This window comes from Arachis ipaensis, chromosome B05 (genome assembly GCF_000816755.2).
Source record: "Arachis ipaensis cultivar K30076 chromosome B05, Araip1.1, whole genome shotgun sequence".
NCBI classification, from domain to species: domain Eukaryota; kingdom Viridiplantae; phylum Streptophyta; class Magnoliopsida; order Fabales; family Fabaceae; genus Arachis; species Arachis ipaensis.
This window is the reverse complement of record NC_029789.2, coordinates 71932791-71939306: the sequence shown is the minus strand read 5'-3', so window position 1 is coordinate 71939306 and position 6516 is coordinate 71932791. Positions and strand designations below refer to the sequence as shown.

At 34.4% G+C, this 6516-nt stretch overlaps 1 long non-coding RNA gene across 1 annotated transcript; it reads left to right on the top strand.

Moving 5' to 3' along the window:
- On the top strand, window positions 3170-4107 carry LOC107641900. Its single transcript, XR_002347892.1, has 2 exons — window positions 3170-3483; window positions 3672-4107. It is a non-coding gene; the product is annotated as an uncharacterized LOC107641900 (long non-coding RNA).

The window sequence follows — 6516 nt, the reverse complement described above, 5'->3', positions numbered from 1 at the left end:
TGCAAAACCGTTCCCAATATTCATACAAAGTTTCCATTTCGCCTTGTACAATACATGAGATCTCCTTCCTTAGCTTGTCCGTCATTTCCACGGGCATGAACTTATCAAGGAATTCTCTCCTAAGCAAATCCCAATCGGACACAATATCACTAGGCAAGGTATAGAACCACTCCTTGGCTCTTCCTTCAAGAGAGAAGGGAAAAGCAAACAACCATATAGCCACTTCATCGGATCCTTCCCGCCTAGTGGTCGAGCATACACCATGAAAGTCCTTGAGGTGTCTAATTGGATCTTGTGCGGGAAGTCCATGGAATTTTGGTAAGAGATTGATGAGAGCGGTCTTGAGTTCAAAGTTTGCATTCAAGTTGGGATGAAGCACATGTAGAGGTTGGAGAAGAAAATCCGGTGCACCCGCTTCCTTGAGAGTAACTCTCCTTGGAGCGGCCGTGTTGTCAAAACCTAGATCAAAAGAAAAACTGTCAATGGTATCAACGGAAGAGTAATTGGTGCCTTCGTTGGATGACGATGATATGGTTGGTGAATTGGTAGGGACCTTTTCACCTTCCTCAAAGACCAACTGCCTCCGAGCTTGCCTAATATGAAGCAAGGTTCTTTCAATTTCCGAATCAAAGGGTGCTAAGCTCGGATTTGGTAGTGAACGCGTCATACAATGAAGGAGATAAGAAACTCATGACATCAATCGGCATATAAACAAAGACTAATCCTAACTAACAATCAAACAAGCAAACAATCAATTAAGAGAGAAATCCAAGTATTCACATATCAACATATTCACACTAACCAATAGAATGGCACACATAAGCAAGTCCCCAGCAACGGCGCCATTTTGATGAACGTAAATATTCTTATGCCGATTAGAAACTAGTGATAAATCCGATCGTGAGTATAGTCTAACCAACATACGAATACCGCATCAAACAATTCTAAAATCTATGACCGAGAGTATTGATCCCAGGTCGTTCTCCCTAGGAATTGCTTTAGAATGTGCATCATTGATTAGGAAATATTGTATGGTTTTGAGAGTTGGTGCAAGAATTCAAACTAGCAAGGCAATCAACAATTAATTGAAATAAAGGCCTTGGCCAAGGGTGAGCATTGGAAGTTCCATCATTATAGTTTCCTTTAATTATGATAAGAGTTGATTATTGCTTCACTTAGTTAGCCTCCTAACAATGGAGGAAAGTCAAGTGAGAGTAACTAACTTGAGTCACAAGTCCTAGTCTCACCCTAGAGAAGTCTAGCTTTAGTGCACTCCAAGCCAATTAGAAATTCTCATTTCATAATCTACAATTGATATCCACTATTCAAGTGTCTCCAATAACTCAACCCCTAAGCCAAGTGAGAGAAATCTACTCTATAGCTAAGGTTATCATTATCACAAACAATTGGTAGGCAATTATAGAAAACATGATCCAATTGAGAGAAGAGAATTGAATTAAAGCTATCTAATCCAAACAATCATCAACAATCAAACAATTGAATGAAACTTCAATTCATTAATCCAAATTCAAAGTAACAAAATGAACCAAATCTAGATCTAAGGAATTGAATCAAAAGAACATTAATTAAGAGTAGAAGAAGAGTAGATCTACACTTGTAGCAAAATAAAAAGTTAATTAGCAATAGATCTCACCTAGAATTCAAAGGAAACTTGCAATCTAGGATGAAAACCTAGAGAGAAGTTGGAGTTTTTCTCTCTAAAACAAAATGTAACTAACTTCCTAAAAATATATAGAATTATGAATAATTGTCCTAGCACTCCTAATCCTTGGTCTTCTTAAGCTTTTCCCTCCAAATTCTGCTCCAAAACAGTGCTTGGGAACCCCCTGAAATCGCTGGGCACGTGTTCCATTAAAAAAAATTATGTGCACATATCGACGCGCACGCGCACTGCACGCGTACGCGCCCTTGGGCTCTTTTGCGATCTGTGCGCAGGCGTACGGTGCGCGCGAGCATCATAAGGGATATGGCCCAGCCATATAAGCGCGCCGGCTCCTCTCTCGGCTCCACTACGCTGGCTCTAGATGAACGCATCCACGCGTACGCGCACGGTGCGCGAGCGCTCGTATGGCCAAACTTCAATTCTTTGATTTGTTTCATGCTCCTTCCATTCATGCATGCTTCCTCCATTCTTCTTGGCCATTTTTGCCGTGTAACTTCTGAAATCACTTAACAAATGGATCAAGGCATCTAATGGTAATAGAGTAGGGTTACAATATATCAATTTTTGATGCATAAGAAGCATATTTTCATCTATGAGGTAAAATGGGAAAGAGACACAAAATCATGCAATTTTATATGAATAAGTGTGGAAGATCATTGATAAAACCCTTAGATTCTATGCATGATAAACCCTAAAAACGGGATTTATCAGCGGGTTAGCGCAGAAGCTAGTCAATGAGGCTAGTGTGGTCCATGAATATCACCTGATTTTAATGCTTACCCCTCTTATTAGGTAGTGTCTTCTTTTTCCTTTATATCCATTTCAGGTGTAGTAGTGTGAAGAGCGAACGAACCACTATTCAGTTCATCACCACTGCCTTGTGGACAATATTGCTTCTAACTATCTATTCTTCTGCTTTTGCCATTTACAAATAGTTAAATACCATACATAATACTAATACATACACATGCTTCTCCTCTCAGATCACTTGCTTTCAAAGCTTGCTTTAACTTGCCCAGTTTATTTATTAAAAACCTGCTTTAACTTAAACCATTATTTAAGTGGTTCTGTACTGTCATCTCTCACAGCTTTAATTAAACTCCCAAGTAATCAATGGTCCCAAAACCGTTATTTTATTTCAAACAGTTAAGCTACTGATTTTGGCTTTTATTTGCTTATATAGAATTTTACCAATTTTACACTTTTTTCTGATAAATAAATAAATAAAAAAAATGTAGATAATTATCTAGCAAAATTAAAGGATTAATTGCAAAGCATTATAACTTAGAATTGTCCTAATGATGAATAATGGGATAGAGAAGAAAAATTGAAATGCACTGGGATGTGAATGCACATAGAGAGGAGCAGAATGTGCAGGGTCAAAGGGTGTTACCTCCTAAACAGAATGTGCACGTTACTGTTTCATTGGAAGTGCCCGAATCAGGTTACAATAGAAATCTTGGGGTATTTTAGGTACATATTTATCTTATTCATTTCATTGTAAGCAAACTTTGCTGTTGTGAAGATTTGTTAGTTCTGCATCTTCACTTAATTTAAATGCATATGGTTCTTACGTTAGTTAGTATTGGGATCCTCTGATGGTGAATAACCTAATCTGGGGCCTCTAGCGTCCACTTTTGAATGTAGCTATGTGTGCTTAGATGCAACTTCATGCTGTCTTAATTTAGTGCCCTTGTCTTTGTAAAATTTTGCTCTTCACTGACGTTTCTTTAGGTTTTTGTGGAGATAGGGGCAGACAGAACAACACTCAAAATCCCAAAAAATTCTTAGCATAACAGGTAATAATCCTTGACTCTTCGAAGCTCCTCCTTACATTTCAGATTTAATTCTTTATTTTTCATTAACTTGGTTTACCTTTTCCATCAGTGCCATGTTCTTGTTCTTTATAAAGTTTGAAGCTTTGAAGTGAATAATAGTTGAAGTTTCAAATCAATATATTTCTCTTGGATTCAGAATCTACATGCAGTTCAATTCTCTTTGGGAAAGGTTTGGTGGGTGGCGGGGAAAGAAATGAGCTTTCTCAACTTAGTTAAAAGAAACTCAAAAGCTCTTGCATAAGGGTCTAAGACTAAGATGCTATCTGGCATTCTCTCAAAGGTGAACACTACTATTTACTGTCAACGGATTCAGGAAGCAATTACACGGCCACAAGCAGTGCCAACACCATTATTGTACAGGAATCCAGTTCTGTCTCTTTCTTCAGGCAACAAGGTTTATAGAAAATCAATGGCTACTTCACCTTCCAAATCTGTGCTTGGAGATGTTTATGTTGATGACTTGGTCTCCAGTTGTAGCAGTGGTGTGGATTTCACAAAGCCTGCTGGTGTGTACTTCAGGATTTGAATATTTTGTATTATTAGTGGATTGCAATTTAAATAAATATAACTCTAAGTTTAGTTATTTATCTTATCTTGAGTCTTTATGTTAGAGGATTATTTATTATTTTGATAAGTTTGTAAACTTATTATCTAATATTTAAAAGTTTATTTGAATTAATTGTTTTCTATTTTATTTCTATATTTAAAAGTTTATTTACATTAATTGTTTACTATTTTTTAAATAAAAAAAATAATTGAAACATATAACTATTAAAATCGACGGCAAAGTTGTCGCTTTTAAAAAACCAAAATATAGACACAGAATTTATTGAATCAAATATCGACGGCAACGTTGTCGATTTTATTAAGCATATTATCGACGCACATATTGTGAATTTTATTGAATCAAATATCGACGAAAATGGTGTCGATTTTATATAATAATATCGACGGTAACGTTGTCGATTTTAATAAGAAGATAAAATTCCCAAACCCATATTATAGATGGAAACACTGTCGATTTTATTAAATTATTATCGACGGCTTGCCAAGCCATCGATTTTATTAGAATTTTAAAAAATCGACAAGCTTAATAGCGACCACCTCTGTCGTCTATTTTGCCATCGATTTTGCCGTCGATTTTAACGATGTTTCTTGTAGTGTTATCTTATCATTCCAAAAGAGATAAGATTAGAGTTAGCTTTTGAATTTGAATTTTAGATAGAAGTTAGGATATAAATAAGTGAACAAGGTTCACAAGAGAGATATTTGGTAGGATCCAGAATCCACATACATACATCTCTTTCACTTTTCTTCATTATTATGAGTAATTAAACCTTCATGGTTGAAGGTTAGGAGCTCTTTTTGGTTTATGAATTTATAATGTGAGTGTTTTTTTTTTATTTTAATTCATGTTTTTCTACTTTTTTAAGATTAAGTTTTGTTTTTCATCTCTAATGGCTAGAAGTATTGAAAAATATTCTAATTCTATCTTAGATTCTGTTATTAGTTTGAAAAAATTAATTTCAAAATTATCTTCAAACTCATCTTATAATCTTCAATGATTTAGAACTAGTCTTAAATATGCGACATATAATTCAACTAGGGATAGTTTTCGAATATTGCGTGGCTAATAATCAAAACCGTTCTTCACCTCTTTTCTTAATTAATTGACCAAGGGATTGACGATTAATTGGGTTAAGAGAAATTAAATTACCAAGGGATTAGAATTTGATTATAAATGATTTGTTGTGAAAAGATTTTTTGCATGATGAATTAAAGTGAGGAAAGACAAGCACTTTTCTTTCTAAGAATCAAACACATCTAAAGCTTTTAACATTTTCATTCATTGATTACTTCTTAATCCTCTAAGCTCTCTCACATTCACATTCTACAATTATATTAATGGTTAATTTTTTCTCTTATTTATTCTTTCTTTTTTTAATATCTACAACTCTCTTGCCAAGGTTTGATTGATCTAATTAAAGATTATATCCGACGTTGCTTGGCTTAATTTGTTAATCCTCGTAAGAATGATATCCACTCAACGTGATATTACTTGAACGATTTGGTACACTTGCCAATATTCGAACACATTAATTTTTGGCTCATCATTTCGCATCTTCTCTATTGTTTCCATATGCTTTTGACGTTTGTTTTGTGGTGGTTGTTATTTTTTGTAAGAACCGGGCGAATTCTAATTGAGGTCAATTTATTGGTTCCCTACTGGTTTTTTGGTCAAACACTAATTTTCTATTTGAACAATTTGAACAATTTTTAGTTATTTCCATCCAACTGGCCAATTCGATTTGGTTTTTCTAAACATTTATTAATATCGCATGGTTTAGATGATTATGCTTTAGATTCTATTATTGTACGATAATTCTTTTGTTTAAATAGTTTCACTACTCAAGTGTCTCTTTTAGATTAGAATTTTAAATAATATATAACTTTAAAATATATTTTGGATCCACTACTAGAAAATTAGTTATTACAGATAGATATTTCTAACAGATTTTATCCCACGAAAATACAGACAGAATTTGTGAGAGATTTTTTGTCGGAAATAAAAAAATGAATTAGCATAAATTAAAGACAAAAAAGAGAATCCGTCGATAATTCTGTCGGAAAAATTAATTTTTTTCGTGGAAAATGGTTACCGACGGAAAATTCGTCTGTAATTAAATGGACAAAAACGTTTGATGCACGGAAATTTGTATCACTACAAATTTCCTTCGGCAAGTATATCGAATTGTCGTCAAGTAAAAACTTACAATAGAGTGAGGTCGAATCCCACAGGGATTGATTGGTTGAGCAACTTTAATCAGAGGAGTGTTCTAGTTGAACTAAGCAAAATTAGGTTGAGAATTGCAGAAATTTAAATGGCAAAAAACGTAAATAACAAGAAATGTAAATAACTGAAAGTAAATGGCAGAATGTAAAGTGCAGAAAGTAAATGGCAGAAACTTAAATGGGAGTAGGAGTGATGAACAT